The sequence below is a fragment of the Brienomyrus brachyistius genome, chromosome 15, assembly GCF_023856365.1.
Source record: "Brienomyrus brachyistius isolate T26 chromosome 15, BBRACH_0.4, whole genome shotgun sequence".
In the NCBI taxonomy this organism is placed as follows: Eukaryota; Metazoa; Chordata; class Actinopteri; order Osteoglossiformes; family Mormyridae; genus Brienomyrus; species Brienomyrus brachyistius.
In genome coordinates this window covers 6,968,484-6,985,557 of record NC_064547.1, presented here as the reverse complement: position 1 = coordinate 6,985,557, position 17,074 = coordinate 6,968,484, and the positions used below count along the sequence as shown (strand labels likewise).

Here is a 17,074-nt window from a genome sequence, read left to right as displayed (position 1 = left end):
GAGACTCAATGACCCCTAATCCATAAGGCCGCTTCTGACAGTGTGGGGGGGGGGGGGGGGGGGGACTCTACCACTAGCTTGCTGCTTCATAAATATCTCATAAGACAGGCAGTCCGTGCTCTATAGCAACATTGTGAATTCAATACATCACAAGCCAGCACTGCGCAGAAAAAAAAAAAGTTTAGGCGAAACACAACTTGTATTTGATACAGGCGATAAAATATATTTAAATATGTCAAGAGGCAACATGGTTTTGGTACACATTATGTTTTTTTCCCACGGAAAATAACTCCTAACTGAACCGAAAAATGTTTAGAAAACAGAGAATTACTAAAAAATATCGTTGTTGAATTAGGTTTACATTTCCAGGCGTGACAGAGAGGAAATTAGCTTCACTGAAAACAACATGGCCGTATGTTTTACAGTACACTGCAGGGAATGCGAATTCTGGGGTTTATGAAATGAGCTGCTGTACACAAGAGAAACTTTACACAAGCCATAGATTATACTGCTTAGCAACCGTGTATCGCTCCCGGCTGAACGTCTGTCACCGCGGGCTGAGACCAGGAGCGGCATAAAGCTCAGCGTGTCGATAATGTTAAATCAGTCTTGCAATGGAAGTCGTATCTACAGTAGATAAATACTGCAAATAATACCCCAATACGGCTGAAATTTCTGTTTGTGGAAATGTCTCAGTTGGGACGGAGAACAGAATTGCATGATGGGGGTTTGGCAGTGATAAATAGGGTTATTTAAGGGTTTACTTTTTCCGGGGCAATATAAGAATTGGGCAGGACCAGATCGAATCCACACCCAAGGAAACAGGAGTCAGGTTCACAAAAAGCAATAATTTTCTATATAAAATATAGCCAAAGTTTTTGGGATTAGTGCAGAATATATAGATTTTTTACATGTAAGAGGGGAGAGATGAGTTTGAAGCGTCCTGGTCACCTGACTCGGGATCTGAAGACGAAAGTCACACTCCGAATCAAAATCATTTAGACAAAAATCGCAGATATGTTTAGAAACATCATATCATGGCAGATCTGAAACGAGGCAGTAACGATTACCATTTTTAATATACGAGAGCACCTACCTAGTAAATTGAGCGCATGAAAACATTCTTATGTGGCATCAATCATACATTGCAGATAAAAAACAAACCATTAATTAACAGCAGTTAACTCATTACAAGAGCAGAGTAAATTTATTTTCATGAAAATGCCAAAGGTTATTATTGAAGTGACTTCATGTACAGCGATTTCAATATGTCAGTATGCAAACAAGGCTCCAGTTAGTCTCATTAAAATGCAACGCACTGTTAATTTCACAGAGGTAATTATCTGTCAGACTGCCCAGACACAACCTCTGCACATCACAATCACCGTGTCAGACAAAAAATAATCAAGATTTGTCTGTGTGTGAGTTTATTAAATCTTTCACCTTGATTTATTTGGAAGGCAGTAATCCTTGAAATAAAAAATGATATCGTAGATTCAAATAAGCTAGTACTATGCATTTGTTATAAAATATGTAGCAATAACTGTTTTGGGACTAGAGATAGTCTTTTCTGATGTGTTGGCAAAGATCGTTAAGATCATTAAGATCGTTAAGAAGAATGATTATCCACCAGACAAAATGATTTCAGATGTACTTTATAGATGACAGGGGGAATCTAAAACATTATTTTACTACCAAAAATCTTTCTCAATTGACACATTTATATTAGAAGCAACCCTTAACTAGCATGGGAAGAAATTCTGGTGAACTCATTACATCTTAGTTGACAAAAATTATGAAAAATACAAAAGCTTTAACTCACCATTTGCACTTTCAGTATGTTATCACGATGTGTTCCTCTCCACAGAAAAAGGCGTATTAACAAAAAGGATACATACATAATATTAAGGGGAAATACCAGAAACACTTTTGTTTTTCAGCTCTAGAGGCTGAAGATGACAGCCAGAGATAATGGCGTGTTCACAAATCCTTATCGACACTGTCATCAAAGATGCCTCTTATGCAAACGTTGTTACATTTACTTATTCGGCAGATGCTTGTGTCCATGGTGGCGTGCAAGCGAGGCAGATCGTACGCCGCAAATGTAAGAGGAGGAGAGCAGGCAAGCAGCACCCAGACCAGGAGCAGAGGTCAGGGCGGGGGAGTCGAGAACACCACAGCAAGTCAAGGGCCGAACACTCGCACCAGGCTTTTAACTGATAATCGTAAATCTAGAACATTCCACTCACCATTCACTTCTACAAATGATGAGCCAGAGTTTACCAGGCAAATAGAAAAGTCGCTCACACATTAAACGGTACAATCAGACCCAAAACGACATGTCGTCTCTCCACAGAGAAACAGTCAATTGGGAAGAAACTCGTTCAATCTATGATGTCAGTTTGACTGTCCAATCAGATAGTGCTATTTAGTAGACTTAACTTAATTAAGTCTAATTAAATTAGACCTCGTACATTCGACACAAAACACCCAACCTTCTGTACAGTTAGATTGGGGTAATTATTGTACTTGATTTTAACTCAGATAACCTTTCAGTAGTGTGCAGAAACATATATTTACACAGTATGAATCCCTCTGCGTATTGGATAAAAACAGTGTATCAAGCAAACGAATCAACAAACAGCAGAGAAAATCAATAGCATTTAAGGCAGGTTGTGCTTATATATTTGTAAACAGCAATCTCTAAAGGCATAAAAAAAATCAAATAGACCACCTGTAGAGCCAGTATTTGGTTTACTGCCTTAATAAAAACTATGCAATGTCTCAACACTAAATGGAATATTATTCCACAGTTGTTTGCAAAGACAAATAACCTGAATGATTAAGAATTTCTCTCCCCGCTCCTCCCTCCCCCAGTCCAGTCTATCCTGGTTTTCACATTCTCGGTTCCCCCCCCGATCCTCTCTCCCACACCCCAAAGTATCCCGTGTTTTACATTCCAGGTTCCCCCCAGCCTCCCATCCTGCCTCCCATTGCTTGGTCTATCCCATTTTTTACATTTTTATGCCCCCCCCATGCTCAATGCGCCGTGTGTCGTGACACATTACTTCAAGGACCGTCATTGAAACGATCTCCTATTTGTGTCACAGTGGCCCTTGTGTGGCACAACTAGCCCGATGGCCTTATTCACACCCCGCATTGATGAGTCCTGGTCGCTCGACACCCTGTCAGTGGATCGCGGTGTTTCCCTCTCATACTCAGCAGGGACTCTCCACGCTGGACCGTGAGCACCCCACAAGCCTTGCTGTTTTGGAGAAACTCTGACCCAGTCGTCTGGCTATAACGATTTCGCCCTTGTCATAGACTTTACCGCCGTCCATCGCTTATACATTCAGCATGGTAACGACGACGGCAAATGTTAGCTTACCGTTTGCACCATCTTTACGAGCTAGTCAACATTATTCGGTTCACATGGGCATACATGTGTCATAATGCTTTAGCTCATTGATTATTTATATATATATATATATATATATATATATATATATATATATATATAATTATATGCATTTATTTGATTATTACTTGTTAGCTCTTCACAGTTAGCAAACTTAGTAAATAACTAATTAATCCTTCTTCAGTTAAATACTAATCTGTTCTACCACCCAAATTAGAAAGCTGAATCATGGTTAGGAACTTTGAGTAATTGTTATCTTAAAAAAATTACTTTGTATAGGTTCCTGCCCAAGCTAAAGCGACTACGTGCAGGGACAGTATCACAGAGTGACACTGCATCCACATCTATACCACATGTTGAAAATACTTCAGGTTGTAACCATTAATAGATCACATGTTGTGACACATTCACTAGAATTTAGCAGCAGTACTCCCAAGCTTAAATTAATTAGAGGTCACTCTGATTGAGAAGCAGAATTCACAAAGGGCTGGGAAATCAGGCCTGAAAACGACTGATCTACTTTGGGTATTTCTGTATTCTTACTGTTCACAATCTCAAGCTGAGGACTTAACAGAAGACAAAGCAGAATCTGATTCCCCAATGCTTTGAGTTTATTCTTCTTGCGGTTCTTGTTAAAGTAAATAAATATTGAATATGTCCTGGATGCTTGTTAATTTATTGGATGAGTAACTAGCTGATAGACATTTGTATCTGGGGATAGCTATCAACAGACAGTGATTAAAAAGATAAGGATTTGGCTTTATCTGGTTACTTACCAACTGAACGGAATGTTCCAATGGCTTATTCACAGATCGATTATCTAATTCGATAATTTATCCCCATCTGCATCTGTCGTACTTAAGGGAAGACGATGACAGCAGAGGCAGCCCATTGGCTGATCGACTCGATAATTGATTAACTAGTTAAGCCAGTGTTAATCTTATTTATATGGAATTTGCAACTACTTCGATTTTCAGTGATCCAGGGCAACTTCAGCATGTCAATTTGGCTACTGTAGACAGATTAATCTTTGTGACAGATCCTGAGAAAGGTAGAGGATACGGCAGTAGCCACAATTTAGCATAAGATAAACAAAATGTGAGCCTTTGAACTCAACAGGCTGGCAGGAAGATTAAGAGGAGAGGAGATTAGAAGCTATCTGTAGAGTAGCATAGCTAGCCGGCATGCAACTCCAGCTTCTGATACTCTTAGCTGGCATGAGCAGCAGTTCAGGCCAGTTGTAGGTAGCTTCAGGCCCCATAGGATCCAGGGTAACATCTCCTGCTTTGTGACAGACACCTGAAATGTCGGGAGGGGTGGAGCTTATTCTCTGTGCAAAAGCAGCAGTGACCCAGGGAAGACCAACCCCAAGGTCTAGTTGACTTTTGCTTTCTTTAAAGGGACGGTACAAAATAAAATGTTAAGGAAGAGATTCCAGCAGTGCAGCTCACTTAATTGTGATTGGTTATTGAGAAACATCAGATGTGTTTGACGCAAATGTGGCATTGTCATAAGTATCCATCCACGTTACAAACCTGCTTATGCAGTACAGGGACGTGAGCCTAGAACCTATCCAAGCCAAAGCAAGCGGCAGAGCAAACTCCAGTCCACCCAGAGTAGGAATTAACTAATACAATACTGTAATAGTGCAAATATAAATTACTGCTTAAATGGTTGATGCCCACAGGTTCTTGAGACAGTGTATTGTTTAAAAACTGCCGTAACTGTTATTCAATAAAGGGCCCATTGTAAATGAAGGTAGATGATTTTTTTGATGGACTATGAAAAGTAATTATGTATGGTGAGACTTTAAAAAAGCTGCCCCATTGAAAGATTCACAAGGCAGCGCATAAAGCGGCAGGCGAATTACAAAGTTGCACATTACCCAACACGTTTGTGTGAGATTCATTTAAAAAACGCTGCAAAGTATTAATTAGCACTCACCATTCTTAATTAAATGTCACGGAATCGCTTTAAAATTTGTTCATAAATTACATGAACAATTACGTAGCAGGTCAACAGATTCCAAAATATGCAATTCAAATGGCCCACTTATTATTATGTTCTATTGAGCTAGTAAAAGTGGCCTGGACACTAATGATCCACCAGATTCCCAGATGTCCGAGCACTAAGGGGGCTGCAAAATGCGTGTTTCAGGTTTTACTTCGCAGGTTTAATGGGACTCACAAAAGCCACCTCAACTCCACATAAGCAAGCAAAGCTTAGGGTTCCAGGGTTTTTGGGTTAGGCTTAGGAGACCGGAACCACTGCAACAATGTGGACGGCGAGTCCCTGGCTTTGCTGCCTTGTCCCCAGTAAAGTGCTCAGTGACTGCTCTAGGGTGGGTTGTACTTCATAACAGGGTTGGGGCCATTCAGAAATGCAGTCCTCAATTCCAATTCAAATCAGGACATGGAATCAGAGTTGGAATTTAAATTTGCCAGAAATTCAAATTCAGTTCCAATTCTGTTCCCCATAGTTTTTTTTCCAATCCCAACTCCTGTTCCATTTCCTGATTTGGACTGGAACTGATGAATGCATTCCAGAATGGCCCTAACCCTGCTTCAAAACTTGTTAGCCATTTAATGTGAAACAATTGTATATCCAGTAGGGCTAGAGCCCAATCAAGTAACTCCTGGAAAGATGTACAAAAACTCATCTAAGCAGTTGTTGGTCTGTATCATATTTTCTATAGTTATAGCATCCATCCATCCATCCATCCATCCATCAAACCACTTGTCTTGGTCAGGGTCACATGGGGGCCTGGAGCTAAGGCAGGGGTGCACCTTGGATGGGAAGCCAGTTCATCACAGGGTACACAGACAACAAGCATCCAGTCATTCGCTGCAAGCAATTTCGAGATGACAGTTTACCTAACAGCACATCCTCTGACTGCGGCCATATTTGAAATACGGTGATATATCAAAACCACATCAAGAGCTGTATGCCTATGCATATGTACACACACATATATCTGCAGAAAAAAAAAAACGTAAATGTGAAAAAAAAACAAAAGTAAAACGAGATTCATCACATCAGTTTGACACAGACAGGCATCCTTACAGTGTCTTATTAGGGGCAACATTGGAAATAACATAAGCATCTCTCCATTTCTGTTGCCGGCTAACTGGCTCCAAAATTAATATTTCTGCTTAGAGAACCGTCTGGAAACTTCCGCTAATGGGCTTACTATGCCAATTTAACGCAGACTTAATTGCCGCACCACCGTCGTGACGCTTGTGTTTTATGGGCCTCCTTCCTGGCTGCTTTAGCCGCAAGGGAGACTGTAATTCTCACACACTGCGCCATCAGTTATTTAGAGGGTAGTAACTCCTCCGGACAAAAAGCTACAGCAGTGGGATACCTGATTGAAAATGGTGCGTTAAAAACAGCAGGAGCCCCCTGGTGGGGGACTCGTTTTATGCGACACGTTGCTCCCGAAGCAGCAGGTTTACAAAAATAAACTATCACTGTATCTAGGAAAAAAAAAAAATAATAATAAGAAAGAAAGCAAACAAGCCAGCATCACATGAACACATTCAGGGAACCAGAAGGCGGGCAGGTTTTGACAGATTTTTTATAAAATGAAGACAGAAGGTGAGGCTCCTTCTAGAAGGTTCTGGTATATTATATATAGCAGCTGCCATGAGCACAGCAGACAGGGCTGCACTACCTCGGAGAGCGGCGGGTCCCTGCAGGGACTGACAGTGATCCGCGTCCGGCGGATTGTGCCCCATGTCCCAGTCTGCCCGAACTCCCCCCTCCGATCCCGAGGCCGCTGGTAGTGTGGACTGACCACCTGCTCCGCTGACAGTTCCCGCTCTCTCTCTGCCGACAAGGAGCGGCCCGGAAAGCATTCTTCGGAATGTCAAAGTCGCCGGAGCACGCTGTCAGGGCCATTGCTAGATTCCCCTGTCCCCCCAGGCCCCCCTCCCGCAGCCTCGATACTCTGGAGAATACCATGTCTGCCATTTCCAGTGGCAGAAATCCTCCCCCTGCCCCCCTGCTGCCTCAAGCCGCCCCCAAAAAAAGTCCATCTAATTCCCCTCCTCGCCTCCTCCATCGCTGGAACCTTCTAGAAGGAATTCCACCTCGTTGTCACATGTTTATTCCAACGCACCAGGATGACGGTATTCAAGATCTAGCAACTGTCCGTCTGTATAAAGCGAGAATAACAGAAGCTGCAGGTGTAAAAACACTACTCCGAATTTCAGAAATCGCTATAAAAGAGGAGCTCCCAGTAGCAGCATGTGTGCATCTGGGGCTATAAACCTGAAAGTCTCTGTTCCTTTTCCTGTTTTGTGTTTCCATTTTTACATATTTACTGCCATTATATACTCAGGAACACTTTTCTTAAGGCCAGGTTTTTAATGATTTATAAAAAAATAATAATACACTCATAAAGCATTATGAACAAATATTTATAAAAAGGCATAACACATTATAGCCATGTGTATTATGCATTATGAATGCTTTATGAAGCTCTGAACTATAATGCACCTTTATAATGCACTATAGATACCTTTATAATGCACTTTAGATATCTTTATTATATAGTCAGTATAAACACTAAGGATGTTTTCTACTGCATTATGAAGGTATCAACATGTATATGTATGTGTGTGTTACGCCTTCTTATAAATATTTATAGCCATGTTTATAATGCTTTATGAATGCATCATAACACATTATGAATGTTTATAAATTACTAAAAACATGGCCTTAAGTAAAGCGTCACCATAAGTTCATTAATCTAGTAAAATAACCTAATGCAGGTTTGATCTCCATAGTTTTATTCTTAACATAAAGGAGGCATTCACAAATACATTGATAGACAAATTACTCTTCGTTCTGGTGGAACATTCTCGAAATGGAATAATGGAGAATATTCTTTTATTGAAAATGTATTTGTTTTACTTCTGCCTTGGAATGCTTAGACTGCAATCCACTGTGAGCATTTCACAACAGAAACAAAGGACTGTTTGAGCAAACACAATACAGCCCGAAAAATATTAACAGATGACACATTGACCATTTTAAAAAAGCAATCTGTTTGTTTCAATGCCACCTCTAAATACAACCCCCCCCCACCCCACACACACAAAGAACACATTTGGTTAAATAAATAAAAAAATGGGTCACAGAATAGTCAGAGCCACACAAAAATGTGACCTTAGAATAGGCCAGGCCATTTCTCTCTGACGGTGCATTCAGTCGTGTCCTTGCCACCGTGAATAGATTCCCTCAGCTAGCTGCACTGTTTGTATGATGAACGAAATGCCCGGTTACGCTTTTGTGGCCCGTTCAGGCCCAGCTATCTGCGGGAACAAGGCTAAGCACGGACGCATCCGCCAGACCGTTCCAGAGAACTCGAAACTGCGCAGCCAAGAATCCACAGGGCGAAGGACGTGTTCGCAAAAATGAAGCGAATAGCTTAGTCATTTATGACACATAACGTAAAGAGAATAAACCGTTCAAACACTTGTCACCAAATGCACAGAATGCCTACAATGCTGCCTGGGATAAGCTCCAGATTCCCCTGCAAGCAGGAGGAGCTTCTAGAAGGTGCATGGACGGATGAATGGATGGTTGGATGGAGTAATTACATTTTAGGCCGGTATAACCTTCACTGTGCTACCATAAAATGGAAGGAAAATTGAAGCTCTTTTAAATTACATAAGACTTGTTGGGCTCAAGGTACAAGGGGGTAAAAAAAAACTCTTGTATTTTGCTTGGTTATGGTTAGGGCTGGGTAGGGGTTAAGGTTCTCATAGTTAGCGTTAGCATTTTTCTCATAGAAATGAATGAGCTTGCCCGAGATGTGTGTGTGTCTGTGTGTGTGTGTGTGTGTGGTTATATGAAAGTCACTGTTTCCTCAAACTGGCCGAGCTCTCCTCTGCAGTGGCCACACGACGGGCAGTTTGGAAAAGAAAAAACAATAGCACCTCCTCCGAAGCGGAAAGAGCCAAACCAGTGACAGGCCTTCATTTCCATTCCCCGACTCGGCACCTGGGAGCTCGTGTTTTGTCGGAGCTGAGGAAACACGCTGCCCTCAGATCCATGTCACGGACTCTGCCAGTCCTGCTTTTCCCACCTGAGACGTGATGGACTGTCCCCCTCTCGTCATTTAACCTGTCAAAGCAATAACCCCCCCACTCCACCCCACCCAGAGCTACACTGAAGCTGTGCTTTGTTGTGCTTCTGAAAAATCTGATAAAATTCCCGGAAGCTATTCAAGCCATTTGTGTCCCAGGTCAACTATGATCAAACGTATCTTCACTGTCCTACATCAGTAGCCGTATGTCTAGAACTGTAAGATTAACCGGCAATTTCTCACCAGGTTGACATCCAATACTAGCAATGTTACATGCAACTTAACCTCAAAAACACACATAACGCAATTCCCACAAAAATTCTTGAATTAAAGAATATAAGAGCAATTTCCAGCAATATTAAATATAACAAAAGACTTTCCGAAATTATTATATAGTTATTTGTAAAATATCTACTTCTGCTCTATGAGATGAGGCTAGGTAAGGACCTGCAGATTTGTAGAGTATGTTCATAATGCCTGTTTTCTCTAACAATCATGTGTCCCATCGATCTAGAATGCTATTTCTAGAGTATTTGTGGTTTAATGGGCACATTATCCTGTCAGTGCACTTTCCGTTTTTGCTGGTGTAAAGACTGAAGACACACAGCACATCTTGAATATCTATACAGCACCAGGAAATGGAGCCCTTACGAATAGGAGATCCAGCTGGAAGGTGGTGATGAGGTCGATGTCAGCCTGAAAGTCAGGTCCCCCACGCCCCTGCCCCTCTGTAATAGGATGGTCAGCACAACAGGGTGCCTGGAGGTTTGCAGGTGGGATCCAGGTGATCACCGCCCTCCTCCAAGCTCGCTACGTCAACACAGCAAAAGCCACAACACGAAAATAAGTGGGCGGCCGACAGCGTAAACATTCAAGGAGGCGTTTGCCAGCGTTCTGCCCTCCCGTTGGCCATTATGCGTTGGCAGGGAAACCTGCAGTGAGACTGATTGGCTGTCCCACATTGGGAGAAAACAAAATAAAAGTCTCCACCTTTACACATATTCTTTGCTGCTCTCTTCAATTACAAGCCCGCTCCTGCTTTGAAATCTTTGAAACCTTTTCAAGGCATAATCATCATCATTTACATACTCTATACTGAACGCATAATTATGCTGATTCTCACTGACCTACAGAAAATGATGTGAAAATATCACCACATTAGTATTTAAATTACTATTTACAGAAAATACTGTCACAAAGCAGCAAGGTTACAGAAATATTTCCATTTTCGTAAGGAAAACAATAAGAAATTATTACTTTAAGATTCCAATAATAATCACACAGAAATAAAGAAAGATCATTTATTATAAACTACAGTCCAGCAATGTTTTCTAAAACATCCAGCCATATGGTTTGGGGTTTTCAGCTTTTTAAAATTACCCTCTAAAGTCCAGCAAACATGAGCTGCTACAAAGATAGATGGATGTAATTTAAAACTACATAAAATATAATATTACCTGTGAATAATACATACATCTATACACACACACACACACACACACACATATATATATATATATAATCTCAGCTGTCTTGGGAGAAAAGGGATAAGCTGCTGTAACAGATGAGAAAAGCAGCCGTTTCATACTTAATTGCATTTCTTTTTTGACACTCAATTCAACTCATATTATGTTTTTAAAGCACGAGTATGCCAATACTTCATTATCCATTCTCGTTCCCTAATAATTATATTTTTCATATTTCCTCTCATAAGAAATCAAAGTGGACGACAGAAGGCAACTGTGCAAATAGAGAAGCAAGAATCGGGAAGGATAATTCCTTAAAGGTACTAAATCGCAATCCCCGGAAAGATAACAGGAAAGACAAAGAACACATTACGGCAGCATCTACTAAGTCAGTGACAAAGAAAACAAATACGGAAAAATAAGGAGTGTTTTCCAGAAGGTCCCAGAATCTACAAAGATGCTGCAGCCTCAGGTGGCCATGCTGAGGGACTTTAAATGATCACATGATGACTGATGGAACAAGGATCAAGCAGATCTGGAAGCAATACACAGAAGTCCTTTATAGCAAAAACATCAACAACCAAGATATGTTTAATGAGGTCAGATGCATGGAGGCAATACGAGGTCATATTAGCCTTGAGTTCAGTGCCAAAAACAAAGACCATGAGGATCGATGGAATTCCAACAGAAACATTACAAACGATTAAAAAAGACCAAATTATGCAAAGTTATGATGGCTATGCTATTATGCTTATGTTGAAAACAACTAAATGTCTTGCTGTTTCAAGAGATCAGTTGATATTCTAACCCAAAGAAAACAGGGTGATTGAGTGACGCACTGACAGAGTGTACAACCTACCTCGCAATTTCCCTCATCTCACATGCCAGCAAGATTATACTTGACATGACATATCAAGTCCGAAACACTTAGGGCCTGCAAGGAAGGTACCCCCAAGCTCACTCATGTAATGTACCCTCCCAAACATATGGGGGACCTCTCGCCTTTTCTTTAGAGCAGTTCTGTGGGGTATTGCTGTGGTACATGGCTCTTTAAGGAGTTTACGTTCAAAAGGAAGGGGCTGAACAAGGAAGAGGGAAGTAAAAAGTAGGAGAGTTTCAGAATTTGTGTAGGAGAGAAATCTGGAGATTCCTTATTTGTTATACTTGTTCTCTGCTGTTTTCTGTTTCTTTATTTAGTTTATCATTTGTACCATCATCATTGTTCATTGTACCCGTTGTTATCATTGGATCCCTTAACTTTCCACAACTATTCATCCATAACAAACTCTACCGGGACAATATGCCATCCATTCCTTTCAACGTTCAAAGACTGTTTATTTAATAGTTCCAATTAAGAGACTCCCCAGAAACCTACCTAGACTGTCGACAGATGGACTGGGTATTTGAATGTCTGATTTGAATATTTGTTTACTGTGTTAACTGAGTTCGGTTAGCGTCTTCTGTGTATGACTGTATCGTTCTACATATTGGAGTATTAATTTATATTCAGCTTCCAACCTTTACTGTATATAAAACTTGACTGTATAGCTTGTCCCTGCATTTAGTGCCTTGATTTAGACTAACCTGTGTATATATTGCTGCCTGGTATGAATACTCATAAAAGCCAATGCATGTCTCATTTAATGCTAATTCAATATAAAGTAAAGCTGTAAAGAGGAAGAGAACTGCTGGAAGTAAAAGCTGGATTCAGCAAAGTGAGCAATGGCCTAGAAATGTCCAATAAAACGCTGAGGATAACCAAGAAATGTCTAATAGAATGTGGGGGATTCCCAAGAAATGTCCAATAGAATGCTGGGGACGGCCAAGAAACGTCCAATAGAATGCTGGGGCTGGCCAAGAAACGTCCAATAGAATGCTGGGGATGACCAAGAAATGTCCAATAGAATGCTGGGGACAGCCAGTAGAATATTCTCTGGAAAGTGGTTGTACCACAGCATTTTCCATGTGAAGAATTCTTACAGTGAAGGGAACACATGAAAGAACAGTGGGGACTTGAAATAGAGAAACTGATTGATTCCGTACTGGTAAAGAAGTTAGACAAGGATGCACACCGTCACCGTCCCTATTCAGCTTACACACAGCGTACAAAAGGCACGAAAGTGGACTGGAAATAAACAACTGTGGATTCAGGGTACCTCCGGATTGCTGATATGGACATGAAGTAGATCTGAAGACAATGATATAAAAAGTAAAACAGGATAAAAAAGCTGAAAACAAATAAAAGCACAGGAATTGCAGCCAACATTAATGTTGATATTGCTAAAAATTAGGTTAGAGAGCATTTTTAGTACTTGCAGCAATGATCAGCAGCAAAGGAATCAGAAGTTAAGAAATACTGTGCGGGGTGGTACTTATCAAGGGTGCATGGAGCGTGCTAGAAAAAATAAATTTGCCAGGACTCAAAGATGTAATAAGAAATTTAGTTTGGGATCGTTTATAATTTGGCACTTCTTCTGACGCTGTATGGATGTGAAAGCTGGACCATGAAGTGGCAGGACATGATGATCACTGACGCTGGCGACGACGTTTAAGAATACCGTGAACCGCAGAGAAAACAAGCAAGTGGATTCCTAACCAAATCAGGCCTGAGTTTTCACTGGAAGTACAAACAGCCAAGACTGCAGCTGTTATTTTTCATATTATGAGAAAATCCAGTGCATTGGAGACAATCATTAGGACTACGTCTATACTGGTGTTTCCCAATCTGGTCCTCAGGGACCCACAGACAGTCCACCTTTTTGCTCCCTCCCAGCTCCCAAATGTGGACTGTCAGATAGGGAGCTCAGAGGGAACGAAAATACGTCCCCGAGACCCGGATTGCGAAACACTGGTCTATACGGTTGACTAAAGTCAACATGAACTCAACAGCATATAATGAAGAAGACAAGGGAGAAGATGGTCACTGTTCAAATCAGAAGTAATGAAACATCAGCGTGCCAAATGCGAAACTACGACGTCAACAAAGCAAGCTGCCATGAGCAAGACGCATCCCAAAGGACCTGGATATATCATACAATCACTCTAAACAAATAATCTAGATTTGATTTCATATGTTTTCCCGCAATAATAACAGCTGAAACACTGATCACACTCTGAAGGAGATCCACAGAGTACACTCTCTCTTTCCCATGCTAGAAGAGCAATAGGAGAAAGAATAGTCAGATTATCCATAGTTTGAAAAATTAAAAATGCATTCACAGCCCATTCGCCTCGGTTTGATGGCTTCTTAAATTACTATCTGGAGTCCAAGTGGCTCCCCTGATGCCCAGCAACCTCCCGCAGAGTAGATGAAGCTCATTACAGCGACCTATTACAGCAGATGTAGCGATGATCAACAGGACATTCCCCGGGTTTCACCGATGCCACCTCCTGCCTCTCCCATGCCTGATATGAATACAATGCTGCATGTTTCCGTGGGTCTTCACATTTCATTCCATTCATTGTGCTACTGTATGCGCCTTATTTGTGTGGAAATGGGTTCATAGGTATGAAGAGGCGTCTTATTTCCATTGTGTGCCACTCATGGTTTAAACACATGTTCAGCTGTAGGTTCTCTCGTTGTTCGGTGACTGGCTTTTGCTGTTCATACTGCTGTCACAGATCAGAGCAATGGTATTCTCATTTGAATAATACTTACACCAGGTTCTTGAGAAATGTCCCTTAATATTTGCACTTTATCCTACAGTTTTAATTTCTTAAGTTTAGCACTTTCAGTACTTTCCATACTAAGGCTGAAGTGATCGACGATCCTGTCTGTGACACTCTACTGTGACTCACTACTGTGACTCTCTACGCCCCGTATTCCTGTTTCTGATGCACTGAGCATGTTAATGGCACGAGAATTTGCCTCGGGATTAATAAGGTTTTTTCTTATCTTATCTTCTTTATCAGAAACACCAGGAATACAGGAATATAGAAGTGCTCGGGTCATAAATCCCCTTCCGCACCATCAAACAGCAGCTTCTATCGAAGATTATAAAGGAGATAAGTCATTAATGTTTCTGAACTTGATGAAAATGACTCTCTGCCTTCAACAGTTACCAGAGCCACCTTGAAAATAGTCACACCTCATACAGGAAGCCTTTTTCCAAGACATTTATTATGTAAAATGAATACTTACACACAGAAAAGCTCTCCGTACGCCACCATTACGTGACAAACTAGCATGAAATTGAATCACTGGAAATGGCACAGACAGGTTTTCCAAGAAACAAGACTCCATTAAAATGTTCCCCCCCTTAAGAGTACAAGACTCCTGTGGTCAAACAGATGAGACTGCCATGGATATGTGAAAATGTCTGAGAAGTTTGTTAAAAGTTTGCCAAGCTCTTCATGCATATCCTCTTATCACACAAAAGGAGATCTTTTCCAGTGAGTATTTGGGCCATCAGAAATTTACCCATTTGACATTAAACTTACCACATACAGAGCGCGGTAATGAGAAAATTACCCTAATCCACTCATGCCAAGCACACGAAATGTCATTAGACACATGCAACTACATCACAACCATTGCACCATCTCCCAAAAGTAGGACAATGTACTACCTAGCGAAATACCGGATCACAATGTCCTTTGATTTCTGCACTGTTTGTGAGCTTGAAAAATCTGGGAAGCGCTGTGTCTGTAACCGACAGATGCTAACTGTCACTCCACTGTGTTCTCAGCGAATGATAGGTAGGGGACAGTCTATAGACAGTGGAGCCATGACTCATTAAGCAGACAAAATTCTAAATGAACGCAAAAACTGTTTTGTTTGCTTAAACAAATAATACACTGGCTTCAAAAAATCAGGGTGAGGGGGGCTTTAAATTTGCCCAGGACTCTCCATTTCATCATTAATAATCAGGTAACTAGATAATTACTCACTAAAGAAAACTGAATAGTTAATCAATAAATTTAGCCTTAGCCTTGACCTTTGACTGATGTTCTAAGTTCAAAGCCTTGATTCATTCATTTTGATTTAAGTAGATCAGTAAAACAAAATCTGTTTTCCCAGGCAGCTGCCGACGTGTTCAGAAGCAATGATGTCAATGACAACTGATGTGCTCAGATTGGCAGATAATATCCCAGTGTCGCTATTTAAAGTTCTTTAGTCTTATAGTGGTATATTAATAGGAAATAGTCAAGACGTTGAGAACTGACAACAGAACATCCACCTGCCAGAATATCTTGTGTCAACAATCACAATTATAATAATTACAATTACATGAGGCTCTGTGTGATTCTTTACTTTTTGGTATCATATTTTAAATTGCAATTGTACAAATACAATATAAATACAAGAAAATCAACATTTTGACGGGGCTTTCAAATCACTGTAATACAGATTTTTTTTTCTTGACTCATGTTCCTACTGACATCAAGATGAATAAAGATTTAGCGTATCCTTAACATGCTCCAGTCTCAAAAAGATGCTTTAATACTAGCTAATCAATAATATTTTGTTATAACAATGCCATGGTAATAAGGGATATACTGTAATAGGTTCTCCTCCATCATTCACATTTTCATGCCAACTAGACGATTCAATGACACTTGAATTAACAGATAGCAAAAGCACAGGAACACAAGAAATGTTCACCTGCATAACTGCCGACAAAACCACAAAGCATGGAAGGAGGAGCGTAATGTTAACTGCCTGCAAAAAAATCTATTTGTCAAAGAATGTCATAAGAATGGGCTTTAATGCAGTGCAGAATGTGATTCTGGGTATCCTTCAGGTCAAATGGGGTCTAATGTGCCTATAAACATACCCAGCTATCAACACAGTGTTTCTGTCCATCTATCCTTAATGTTTCTATAGTAGTTTTTTGCAAACGAATATTGTGATCAAAATATCCTCAGTAGTAGCTTTTTTTTGGCAGCTCCCTGCCAGACAATCCACATTTTTGCAGCTGAGGAGGAGCAAAAAATGGACTGTCTGTGGGTCCCCGAGGACCGGATTGGGAAACGCTGCTTCTGAAGACTGGGGTAAAGTCTTGACGCAGGCCATTGCCAGCAGGCTCACCACATTGCAGTGAAAAGTTGGATGACAACCACAGAAAACAAGAAAATCTCAAGATATAACAGATG

The 17,074-nt window shown here is 40.8% G+C and overlaps 1 protein-coding gene and 1 long non-coding RNA gene across 3 annotated transcripts in view; one reads left to right on the top strand and one right to left on the bottom strand.

Moving 5' to 3' along the window:
- The window catches only part of LOC125708726 (catenin delta-2-like), a 260,750-nt gene that overhangs the window by 229,762 nt on the left and 13,914 nt on the right, over nucleotides 1-17,074 (bottom strand). The window lies entirely within an intron of this gene.
- LOC125708742 (uncharacterized) lies at nucleotides 10,196-14,907 on the top strand. The gene is made up of 3 exons (XR_007382536.1): nucleotides 10,196-10,296; nucleotides 11,227-11,298; nucleotides 14,891-14,907. It is a non-coding gene; the product is annotated as an uncharacterized LOC125708742 (long non-coding RNA).